General features: G+C 41.3%; 1 protein-coding gene across 1 annotated transcript in view; it reads right to left on the bottom strand.

The window, feature by feature from the left end:
* Positions 1-13,672, bottom strand: part of BANP (BTG3 associated nuclear protein) — a 454,339-nt gene that overhangs the window by 85,403 nt on the left and 355,264 nt on the right. The window lies entirely within an intron of this gene.

Genomic DNA, 13,672 nt, shown 5'->3' with positions numbered 1-13,672 from the left:
ATAATAATGTCCTGTGTCATTGTGCCCTGCTGTTTATTGGTATGATTTTGCTTGCTTCCTGTCTAGTAAAACAGCCATTACCAGGACAAAACGTGAGTGTGAATGTTTTTACTGTGGGGGGGGGATGGAACGGGGGGGGGGGGGGGAACGACACAGCAGGGGTTCTAACCCTTCCCACCCGGTCCAAATACTGAAAAAGAAAATTGAAAGAACACAGCAACCTAAACATCAAAACGTATCACCTATTATTAACAAATTCTATCAATGTCTATTATTTTTTTTTCTTTAGCAAATCAGCCTACTAGGCAAAAAAGCCATTCTAAAAATAGATTCTGAAATAATGTCATCACTAATGGAAACATTTTCAGTCCAACAAATACTCCTGTAGACCACAAGATCTGACAATCCAATAGCCACCGAAAGGCCACAGGTAAAGTAATCTGTCCCTGTAGGGGGAGTAGAACCAGCAGCCGCTTCTCAGATTACTGATGACACCCCTACTCAGTCACCAAGATGTAGAAAAATGACTACTTTTCCTCCTCAAATCCTGAATTCCTCCTTCTGAAAGTACTAAAAATGCCTCCTTGGTATGAATCATGAAGGAACAAATGTTGTGGCCGCACTCAATGTGCTTAGTCAGGAGAACAACAATATTCCTTTGTAAACGGCAAAGTTCCACACAAACATCTAATCAGGAACAATAATGGTGATCTCACCTCCATGCAAACATCTGCTTTGCATTAGGGTATTTGAAAGAAAAAAAGGACAGAATATTCAACATAATCCCTCATGTATCCCACATCCATCAGTTCTCCTCAGTAGTTAGTCAAATTCCACTTTTATTTATGCAACAAATTTCTCTGTCACTGCTTTTGATGAAGTCCTCTTCTCTTCTTTCACAGAAATGGAAACTTGAGAATTCCACTTACAGGTACCTCCTTTGCTAGAATCCTCCAGAACAGCACTTAATGTGAGGTTGTCCGCACCAATCGATCTGAGTAGCAAGTTCAAAAAGCTCTTCCATTATCACAGCTCTCCAATTTTCAAAAATAACAAAAAAAAGTTTTTAAAAGTCTCAAAATGAAAGGGAAGGAGTTATGTGTGGTCACGGAAGATTCCCAACTTGATTTCACTCTAGCTGGTGTCACAATCAAACAAGCATACGGTGGCAATAACTATTTCTTGCCTGGTCTCGTCATTGGTGATTTGCTAAAACCCTTTTCCTTGTCTGCTAATGCACCCACATGAAGGAGAGAGGAGATAAAATCCAAATGTTTGTCCAACCAAAACATGTTTTGGTGGACATATTGTATACTTGTAGGATGAACTGTAGGAAAAACCTTCTTTTCAAATAGTAATTCTGACAAACTGTGTGGTTGACCCAGAAATGCAGCTAATTTTGACTAGAAGTTGGAAGATTCTCATGCTTGAAAGACAAAACATTTGCTCTCAGTCCAGCTGAAAAAGGTTCTGCATTAAAGTTTCATTTTATTAAAAAATAACAAACATGTCATACTTACCTGCTTCGTATAATGGTTTTGCACAGAGCAATCCGATCCTCTTCTACTCAGGTCCCCTCCAGTGTTCCTGGCTCCTCCCCCTTGACCAGTGCCCCAAATAGCGAGCCGCTTGCTATGGGGGAACTGGTGCATGCTCACTCCCAAGCCCCGCTCTATGCATCCATAAGACACAGTGGTTCTCCCCCACTCACTCCTCATTCGCTCACTGGCAATCATTGACAGCAGTGGGAGCCAATGGCTCCCACTGCTGTGTCTCAGCCAATGAGGAGAGAGAGACCCAGGACAGCCGAGGCTCCCTTGCACTTCACTGGATTGAGGGAGGGCACAGGTGAGTATTGGGGGAGGGGGAGCTGTGGGGAGAGCAGAACACATAGGGTTTTTTACCTGTGGGCATATAATGCATGATGGTAAAAAAACCTTCAGCCCATACAACCACTTTAAGGACTCTCCAGTAAATTCTTCCCTAGAAAAATCAACTCTTCTAGTGAGCCATATGTGCAGAGTGGCAAATAGGTTCTCGATCTGGAGTTACCTGCTAGGGGACTATGACGGAACGCAACAAGCACACTCTGCATCTCTACACCCTGTACCAGGAGGACCATAAGAAAGTATGGTAGGGCAGGGGCAGGGCCAGTGGCATGATCTACATCAGTGGTTCTCAACCTTCCTAATGCCGTGACCCTTTAATACAGTTCCTCATGTTGTGGTGACCCCCAACCATTATTTTAAATGGTTGGGGGTCACCACAAAAAATTATTTACCCGGTAATTATAATTCATGAATGTCGTTTTACCTCCAATACTGCTGCTTTCAACACAGCAGCTGCTTTTAACAGAGTAGCTGCTTTCAACACAGCAGCTGCTCTTTACACATCGGAAATATGTTTTCTGATGGTCTTAGGCGACCCCTGTGAAAGGGTCGTTCGACCCCCAAAGGGGTCGCGACCCACAGGGTGAGAACCACTGCTCTACATCATTTACTCGACATAGAAAATCTCTTGCTAAGAGTTGTCAAGAATAGTAAATGGAGAAATTAAATTTAAAGTGCCATTCAAAAATTACAATAGTTTCCAAATATTTTCATCTGGTGTCATTGTATTACTGACACTGTTCAGCTAATTGCATGCTCTCTGGAGATAACAAGTGACTTTTTGGGAAAAGAACTCCAGACAGCTGAGAAGGCCAAAGCCTTGAACAGACAGCCGATATCAGCAGAAGGCTTATGTCCGTGCATTTAGTAATCACTAAGTTACAACTAATAAGAGTCCATTAGCTCAGAATTCCTCACACATCACTTACGATGTACTAGTTCATTAATTTGATATCTTGCCTCCAGTAACATCGTGGGGAACAAATAACCCTGAAATTTATCTAATCGGATAATTTTCTGCAGCAAAGAATACACAGAGCCAAGTTTGTAGTAGTGCCTTCTGGCATTGGCTGTATTTGTGACCTACATTAAAATGTTAAGTGTAAGAAACACATATACAGACATGAGCTCAGCACACCGGCATAATGGAAACATCTAGAATTACACTTATTAGTAATTGCTTCTCTGGAACAACAGCACCACCTTGAAAGACTGTCACTTACGATTGGGGACAGGAGAATTTAAATGTCATTGGCCTAACCTCAAAGAATTAGGAATAACTGCAAGAATTTGAGTTTGTTATTAGAAGGCATTTCTGTGGGTGCTGTCATAGAAGATTTCCAGATAGGATCTACCAGAGTCCTAGATGTTCTTGGTTATCTTCCATGACAGCTCCACCTTACTGGATTTACCAGATAAAAGAGTGGAAGTGAACAGAATTTCTCCTATAACTGGAAAAAAATAAATATAACAGGGGAAATATTACCAGTACACAGGGGTGGACTGACCATTTGGAAACTCGGGCACTGCCTGAGGGCCCGGGTCAGTAGGGGGCCCCATGAGATGCCCCTGGTACCTTTTTCATAGGCTTTTTTGAGTTTGGGCAAGGACACAAGGGCCCCATGATCTCCTATTGCCCGGGGGCCCCATGAGTTGTCAGTCCGCCCCTGCCAGTACATTGCCTTATCTAAGGCAACATCAATCAAACCCTAAACAGTAGAATCACAAAAATACCCATCTAGATTTTCACACTACAGGCCAGAAGTAATGAGATGAGATGAAAAAAAAAAAAAAAAAAACTTGCAAACTTTGTTCAAACCTATTACTTTTATGTAAACTGAGAGGTTAAACTGGAACTAAACTCTCTCAATCTTCATTAACTATTTTTATTCCTTATGCTGCTGGTCCTATTAAAGAGATAGGAAGCTATATTCTATTTACTTGCTTTAAACTTTCTTTTTTTTTACATTTCTTTAATTGTTTCCTGATTTCTGGCCTAGGCCAAAATGATGTCATACATCCCAGGAGTCTTCACAGGTGTTTTTTTTTTTTCATCTGAGGGGCTTTCTCAGCTAAGCACACCCTCCTGCCTGCATGCCTGAGCTAAAGGCATATGGATTCCAGAAAGTAAATGTTACATGAATCATCTGCCCCTACTCAAGATGGACACAGCTGGAAATGCTAGAGGGTGCTTTTCAAGTGATTTCTCAACAAAATAAAGCATGGAGACATGGTTGGGGGAGTTTGCTTTGAATAATAAAAATGAATTAAATAGCAGTTTCAGTTTGTGGTGCTCGGGTACAGTTAAGTTCCACTTTAATTAAGGTGACCAAAAATGTGAAAGTTGAATTAAAAATTACTTTAAGATGCAATGAAATACACAGTCGTACTCTGAAAATATTGTAATGTTTAACTAAAACAAAGCAAAAACCATAAGCACAGTGTAAGAGCCATTGCTTGAATTTGCTGTAATTAATTGCACCTCGGTTTGCTTTTACTAAGTATGTATGTTGGGGGTACCTTTTTAAAAGTGATTGTGCCTACAATTGGTGGTTGGAAATGTTGGCAGACTTCTGTAGCTGTTTTTTTTTTCTTCCAACTCACTAACAGGCATGTTTAGACTGCCTAAAATGCAAGTAAGATGAATACTCAGACTTCCCGTGTTTCAGTACAATGATTAGAGTAAAGCTACTGTCTGTTCAAAATTGTTAAACAATTGCGCTGAATAACTTTCGGGCAGCTGAAGATGCCTAAATACACTCTTAACTGTCAACACCTTAGGAAACCAACTACTTCTGCAGCCAAAGCTGAGCATTGGACAATCTCGTCCAATCTTGGTCAATAAGGCCACCCATCACAGTAATCACAAATGAGTTGTGGCAGGAGACAATAGAATGTGGGATTTATATAACAGAATACCTCTAATTTCAGAATTCACGGGCCCTCAAGAAGATTCTGTATGTTGTGTTACAACAATCTTGCAACAAGACGAGAAGAAAGTTCAATATTGTCTGATTCTATGTGATTTTTCTGCCAGGACTGATCACTGCTTTTCATTACAAAAGTTTTGATCAAAACACCCTTTAGTGCAGCCTTTTAAACCTTTCACTCTAGAAGAACCCTTGAAATATTTTTTCTGTCTCAGGTAGCCCCTATTAAAACCAACTCACTGAGGGTGAGCGAGAAAAATGTCCTACACATTGGTGATCAGTGGAAAGAATGCCCCCCTACAGTGGTGGCCAGAATGCCACCCTTACAGGCAGGTAAAAGTATCACTGGTGTCAAACAGCTGGCTCTGCCAAGTGCTGTTAACCCCAAATCTATCCGGGCACGCTCAAATTGGAGGTCAATCAGCCGCAGCTCATGGAACCCCTACCATCTTTGGAGGAACCCTAGGGCTCCTCTAAACCCTTGGTGGGAATGGCTGCTTTAGTGCAGATGATTTCTCATTTACTGGACAATTACTAATTGGTGGCTGCTGCCATTTATCTGGAGAGCTGCAGATTGTTGACCTTTGGTGTGTAGCAGCCCCAGCCCCCTCTCGATCCAGCGATGTGCACTGGAGTCTCAGCTATCCTGAGATTCCCTCTCTTCATTGGCTAAGACAGCAGTGGGAGCAATTGGCTCCTGCTGCTGTCAATCACAGCCAGTGTGCCAATGAGAAGAGAGAGTGGGTGGGTCGAGCCGTGGCTCCATGTGTGAATGGACAAACGGAGCAGCGGCTGGGGAGTGCACATGCTCAGGTGCCCCCCATAGCAAGCTGCTTGCTGTGGGGGTACCCAACAGAAGGGAGGGGCCATGAGCACTGGCAGGGGACTTGAAAAGAGGAAGATCCGGGCTGATCTGTACAAAACCACTGCACAGAGCAGGTAAGTATGACAGTTTGTTATTTTTTTCTTTAATTTAAGCCTTTAAATTACTAAATGCAGCTATTTTTCCTTTCTCAGTACAGGAGTGGAAAAACTGGAATCTTCCCTTAGACACTTAATGCATGTCAAGAACAGTTGACATTAAACATTTAAGTAACTGAGCTGAGACTGGTAGGAATAAATACAAACACACCGGCATCTGAAACCTCTATTTACTTCCCAAATATAACATTTACAACATAGATCCTAGAGAGTCCTGCCAGCTTCTATTGAATCTTTTTTTATCGGTAGAAAAATCAGCAGTTTCACAAATCGTGAGCACTGCAATGGAGCTCCTAACTAATTTTCAGCAGGCCTATAAAATACTGAGGCTTTTTATTTGTTGAAGAAATCCTGCACCAAAGTTCTGGAAAAAAATGTGAAAGTTGCGGAGCTTAATTATAACTCAGAGAGACGAGCCAAAATTTCAAGCTTTTTTGGCAACCCGAGGTAAACAAGCAAATGTTCTGAGTAAGCTCTTTGAAGAATTCCATCCAAGACAAACACAATGATTAAGACTGCAGACAGATTCTGTAGGGCTTTTGTCGGGCACAATAATTGTTTCAAGGGGGTATAAATAAACGTCAGTATTAATAGTACAGAGAGGACCAGCTGGGCCCTGCATGTAGTCCGAACGAAGTAGCACAGTAAATATATATCCTTTATTATTGGAACAAAGTCTTAGGGTATATACACACACAGGCATCTTTAATTCAATTTTTTACTTTTTGTTTTTGTTCCCCAAAAGCAGGAAACTCCAGCACAATGCAGGTCTTCTTCACCTCTTTGCCTGCATAGTTAGGCATTATATTTTTCCATGATTATGTTTTCTGTTTAAAAAGTACAACATGCTGCAGTTTTTGGTCCTGGTAGCTTTTGTCTTTATAAACTAAAGTCAGAAGATTAAAAATGCATGGGCCATTTTTCTTCTGTGAAAATTAGGACTTTTTGGACTCACTGTATAATCTTTTTCTCTGTGTTCACTGAAGGACAGAAAGGAGATCTTGAAGATCTTGACCTGCAGTGGTAGAATGCTAGACACAAAAACAAAAGCATGACTCAGGAGTGGCTACTACAGTTGGCCAAACCCCGTATGTGCTAGTGACAGCTTATTTAGGCTGACCATGTGGGGTCAGATTTTGATTAAAACATTTGACACGGAAATTGTGAAACTTCGTTTTTCAGAGCATTCTTTGTTGCCATCATTTGGTCAGCTAATTTCATTCAAAAGACCTGCTACTTGAATGGAATCCCAGATGTATTTAACAGGTTTCATTACAATATATACAACTTTTTCTGAACAAATATATTCCATTAGAAATTTGTTAGTTTGAGATGATTTTCCATCTTGCTCCTTTGAATTTTCTTATAACAAAGTTCAAAAATAAATGTCAATTTTACCCCACTAACAATTAGAAAATCTATTGAACACCCAGAAAAATACAATTTTTAAACAAAATTCTACTGGTGAATGGCCAGCTTTAAGCCAGCCATAAACGGTTCATCAGGAACCTGCCGAAATTTGAGCCATGTATGGGCAGGCTGAACGTACCCAAGTTGATGGATGGATCGATCAACTTGGGTACAACCAGCCTGCCAGATTTCTACATGTGATTATTGCAAGCGGCTATTATAGCCCTAGCAATAATCACTGTCTTCTCCCCACAGGGATGATTTTTGGGTTTTGATACACTTTAAATTGTGCCATCATCAAACAACTGTATAAAAACTTTGAGGTGCTTTTTTACAGTTACAGAAGCACCTCAAAAGCAGTGTGCAGCTTACATATATGACTGCAAATTTATTTAGTTATGACTTTAGAAGCCTAATTTAGGTCTTATTTGCCATCTATTAAAACTGGGGATCGTACCTGTTTTTCAAACTTTTATTAGCCTAATAACTAAGGGATGATTGTCACAGCTCTATCTGCTGTCACTATGGCTGTAGCTTCCATGTTACACGGTGTGTGTGGGAGGAAGATTGCTGTTTGTCTGAAGAGTCAGCTAAGCAGAGAACTCATGAGGAGTGAGAATGACTGGCAAGTGGACAAACACATGTGGAACATCTACTTGTTGTTCCCTGGACTTCCTTTGATGTGCCCTGGAAATGTTTTTTTATTTACTCATCAGAAGGTCCATATGTTCTGGGGGTTTCCCATGGCGAGTGTGAGTAATGGGGTTATTTCTCCGGCGCTCACTTTGTCTGGCCTGTTTCTCACTGTAACATGTCTGATGTCCAAACAGTGACATGGAACTGCTGCTGTGTGGGACATTTTCACAAAAACGCATTTCACTGATGCAAAAAAAGCAAATACTGAACGACTCTACATCCAACACTATAATGCAGAGTTAACCTCTCAAAAATACACTTATCTTATCTTTCTAAATAACTTGTTTATGGCTATTTGTCCCCTGAGTTCTCAGATTGATTACCCATTCAATGTCAACACTCAGTTTGCATCACATTGTCCTAATATGAACTGCTTGAGAGTTTGGAAATTGCAGCAAAATGACTCGAAAAACAAATAAAGCTAGTCTACATTTAAAATGCCACAGTCCCATGTCCAAATTACTACCACACCAAACTTGCCCATTATTACCACCAGTGCTGCGACAAGGTCAAATAGAGCCCAGAGCAAAGATAGGAAATTGTGCACCCCATTGCCCCTCGGCCCGACACTCCACCCGGCCATGATTTCCACAATGGCATTACCTAGCCTTGCAGCAGAGAAAATTCTAGTCAATATTACATTAAATTGCTTTTCCATCAAGAAAACAAATAATGCCAATGTTTAGACTATCATTCTCACTTCTGGTAATTACAGAAAACTTGGAAAACCAGTCAGTGGTGCACAAAATATTCAGTGCAGCAAGCAAGACAGAGATCACACACATGGAGTATTGAGGCCCACTTTTCCACTGAACGCCATCATAAAATGTCTTTTGTCTACCTGCCAATCATGGTGTGGATTTATAACTATGTGGAATAGAAACAAACAATAGATATATCAGCCTGCTCCGATTTGAATTCTGTTACAATGATAACACGAGGGAGATCTCAACACACAGAAACAGAAACCTATACTACATGTTGTAGTTCAGAAACTGCACCCGTTACTGGCAGACTACATCTAAATTATCATAGCTGCCTGATTTATAATTCCCCTAACCCAATGTGCTGGGGATGGATGTTTTGTTTAAGTTATGGTCATGCCCCCAGACCTGAAGGAAGTTTTTAACTCGCATGTTGAAGTGATTGTGAGGAGAATATTCATCCAGGTTTGTCATAAGAGGACTATTAATGATCATTACGGTCTCCAGTGTTGGTAAATCCAATAAAATGACACTAAACGTTTAGGGGTCCCACCACAGCACGTTCTGCTTTCAACATGTCAATGTAAACAAATAGGCAGGACGTCCCATCCCTTAGAGTCTGTCACAGCTGTGAAATCGGCTCATTTATTTAGCCCAGAACTGCATGAAGGATTGAAAGAGCAAAAAAGACATTTCATATCTACCAACAGCTGTTACCAACCACTGTAACAAACTGCTGCACACTTACAAGCAAAACAAAGGTTAGTGCAAATGATCAAAGGCTCTAGTTCACACGGGGGGTGGTAAAAGCTTGTGGACCAGCAGCTGTTTTACTGCCTAACCCCAAACCACCCACCCAAAGAAGAGCATGCAGCTGCTACTGGTCTGTACCGTTTGTTGGATTCGGAGGACAGTACTATCGCCAAATGTAATCGTCAACTGCCCAATGAAAAGGAATCCACTGGAGAGCGCTTTTTGGATGGCCAGCAAGAGCTGTGGCCCTTATGAATGGGGCCAACAAGGTTTGAGATTTCAGTACAGCAAGGTAAACAGGAAGTTAGGAGCTCATTGTACCTGTAGTCATTTTTAAATGGATAAATCATGGTGAAATGTGCATGAATTGGAGAAATGTGCCGAATGTTTTTTTAGTGTTATTATTTTGCCAAAACATATGCTTTATTAATTTCTATTAAAAAAAAAATCTGCATTTTCAATGGCTCTATAGAGCAGTCTTATTGCCGGGACTCCCCAAAAGATATTCAAGGACCAAGTGTTGTTCAACTGACCAGCAATTGCACAAAGATGAAGTATCAGTTGTGCACGGAGTTGGCCTTCAAAGTTATTTAACCATCTTCAAGTTTCTCAATTTGACTATAAATCCAACAAAATGCTCAACAAAAAGCCAACTAGTTGGCTCTCTCCTGCAACAAAGAAAATCAAAAGATGTTATAACGAAACTGTTTAATAGTCAGGTATAGATGTCCAAGAAAAGAAAGCCTTGATGCTGGATGAGGAACTTCCCATTACTATACATCTATCTTCTGTGGTCCAGGTTCCTTCTGCCTTTTAATAGCTCAGGATCAAGCCTGTCAATATCACTAAGCATCACCTGACTACAGCCTCAGTTCAGTTTCTGTTACAATAATATTTTTTTAGTTTTAGTAGATATAGTAGAGCAGTGCACGCTATTAATTCCCATCACCAACTGAAGTCGTTTACATTCTGCAAACAAGAGGATATATTTGGTATTGCTCATTCCACAGACACAGCCATATCTAATAGAATGCAGTCACTGTGTGGACACTAATTTTCTGGCTCAGTTGATTTTTAAATTGACTTTTGTCAAGCTGGGTGGTGCTTGCAGAGCCACCCACAGCTTGATTTTTTTTTCTGATTAACCAAGAAATTCAAGCTGTGTATGACTAGTTTAAGACCCATCTTTCAAACTTTCATGGTAATAAAAGTCAATAATAATTTTATGCATTTATTTAATATAGTGTCTTTTTATGTAAGTGCCACTTGAGATAATCAGATGTATTTACAATACAAGGCCATATGAACCATTAGATGTCTTGAAAGGACCATTGGATTCTGGTCAGGATTGTGGCCTGTGACTGCTGACCCACAAAAACAAGAAGGGGAGATTTCCCACTATTACTATTACAGTGTCACAAGCAGATAGCTAGCCAGACAGCATTACTGTTTCTGTGCTTGTGCAATCCTAAAGCCACAGACCGTTCTCAGGTTTTTCCATCTAATGAATAAAATCTGGTAGACAGATTACTTATTAAGGGAAAAAATAGAGCTGCAATGGTGGGTATTACATTTGGCAATCAGTACGAAGATCACTCATTTTCTCCTAAAGGAATACACATGTTAATTTGCTTTACTTGCACAATTTCTGTTTACTGATGAGTCAGAGGTTTGCTCAGTGAAACATCATCACGAAATCATGAGACCATTAAGAGGCAGTATAGTACAGAGACATAAGGCCAAGTATTATATCAATGTCCTCCAAACTGCAGCCCTGTGCAAGCTTTTGTCCAGCCCTTGGGGGCATTATTTCTCCCACTGACACCAACGATGGGGCACTATGCCTTCCACTGACAACAACAATGGGGCACTATTCCTCCCACTAACAACAATGATGAAACACTATTCCTCCTGCTGACACCAATGATGGAGCACTATTCCTCCCATTGACACCAACAATGGGGCACTATTCTTCCCATTGAGAGCAACGATTGAGCACTATTCCTCCCACTGACACCAACAATGGAGCACTATTCCTCCCACTGACACCAACAATGGAGCACTATTCCTCCCACTGACACCAACAATGGAGCACTATTTCTCCCACTGACACCACCAATGGGGCACTATTCCTCCCACTAACACCAACAATGGGGCACTATTCCTCCCACTGACACCAACAATGGGGCACTCGTCCTCCCACTGACACCAACGATGGGGCACTATTCCTCCCTCTGGCACCAACAATGGGGCACTATTCCTCCCTCTGACACCAACAATGGGGCACTATTTCTCCCACTGACACCAACAATGGGGCACTATTCCTCCCTCTGGCACCAACGATGGGGCACTATTCCTCCCACTGACACCAAAGAAGGGGCAATATTCTTTTGCTAAAGATGGGAAATGGTTTACTTTGTTTACTACCACTAACCACAGTCCGGCCCCTTTGAAGACTGAAGCACAGTAAACTGCCCACTTTTGTTTAGAAAGTTTGGAAACTCCTACTTTATGTGAAAGTATACATCATACGGCTTTCCTCCAACTGAGCTCTTACATCACTCAATGAAATGACATGAAAGATACCCAACACTGACCTGTCCTTAGAGAGGTCAGGAGCCAGCCAGGCAACGTACCAAACAGGTTTCTGATGTTTGCCGATAATGGAAGCAAATCTTCCTGCCTCTTTTAAACTAAGAAAAACCTAGCAATGAACTTCACACATTTGATCCCTTTTGGTCAGTTAAATATACCATAGAAAGTGTTTTGTTTTATCTGTTTACTAAGAGCAAAATATTACCTGTTGATCCTGACAGAAATCCAGTTTCCTGTGCTCTGGGCCCCCATACACTATTATCAGTTACATTGTGCCCAGGACTACAGCAGATTGGACCCGGGCGAAGTGATGATCCTTTTACAGACTGTCATGCCTCTCAGCAGACTGGGTGCAAAAGGTCCAAAAAGTCTGAACAAGGGGCAGGAGCTCCCGACCTTTTCATGTTAACAAGCGGGAGATCGGTTGCTAGGTTTTCAGAACCCTAAGGCCAGACCCACTTTGTGGCAGTGTGTCACTTCACACGTGTTGTATGCTGCACTAAGGCAGCCCATTCATTTTGAATAGGCTGCCAATGCACTGCAAGGATCCTTTCTAATGAACTGGCACCTTTTTTCACATACGGTGTGTGCATTGCAGTGTGTGAATATGAACATGTATTGTGGTACACTGCGATGGTGTAATGCAGTGTTTCTCAACCTTTTTTTCAGTCAAGGAACCCTTTAAAATTATGGATAATCTCAAGGCACCCTTTACAATTCTGCACAATCTTAAGGCACCCTATTCTAAAATGTAAAAAACTATTCTACACACATCCAGTACACCCAACGTTAGAGGTGATTTATTCTACCAAAGCAAATACACATTTGCACACTGGTACCGACTAGTATTGCAATGTGTTGCTCTGTTTCTCTCCCTCACTCAGCTAATGTGACTCCAGTGGCAATGGTGAGGGGCAGGAGAGGACCAAACAAGGATGATGTGCATGCACCCCACATCCTCCTTATCAACTGATGATGTCATTGGTTGTTAGGATGCTGGCAGCTAGAAGGTCATAAAAGTGCACAATGAAAACCTGTGGCTTTGTGTACTAAAAGGCAGGATTGATCCACCTGCTGACTTGTATACAATTTTTGGGCATTTTTCCAAGGCACCCCTGAAGAAGCCTGAAGGCACAGTGGTTGAGAAAGGCTGGTGTAATGTATTGCACTGTGCATGAAGCCTAAAACCAAGGCTGATCCAGAGGAAGAGGAATTACTTTCAGACTGAATTATCTGACACATTCCAACCGTTTCTTTCTGATTCACAACGCTACTCAAGGCTGCAATCTGTGTTCTGCTCCAAAGTGATGGGAAGAAGAAAATCTTTGTCCCATATTTATGATGTGAGACTAGAATATTGCAAATTAAAAACAGAGCATGAAGAATGTGGTGAATCAGAAATTAATGCAATTAAGATATTCTGAGCCCGTGAGAGGCCACGGACAAAGCTATAGGGCAGGACTGAGAAAAAGAGACATACAGAATGAGATGCATGTCACAGAGTGTTTTTCACACAGTCACTCTCAGCCATTTTTCTGGAATTTCAGAACGGACGTTTCTCACTGCTGGACTGCGCTCTGATAAAATGTGCAATGGGGAACATTTATTAAACCTCGAGATAAGGTAATGAAACCGATCCAACTTCAACATTCCTTTCCAACTTTTATTTATTCCTCCGCCTTCATCTGGACATCTTTAGCAGACCAGGCCTACA

The sequence above is a fragment of the Staurois parvus genome, unplaced genomic scaffold (genome assembly GCF_062004578.1).
Source record: "Staurois parvus isolate SC_StPar_1 unplaced genomic scaffold, SC_StPar_1.0 ptg000745l, whole genome shotgun sequence".
Lineage (NCBI taxonomy): Eukaryota > Metazoa > Chordata > Amphibia > Anura > Ranidae > Staurois > Staurois parvus.
This window is presented reverse-complemented; position numbering and strand designations above follow the sequence as displayed.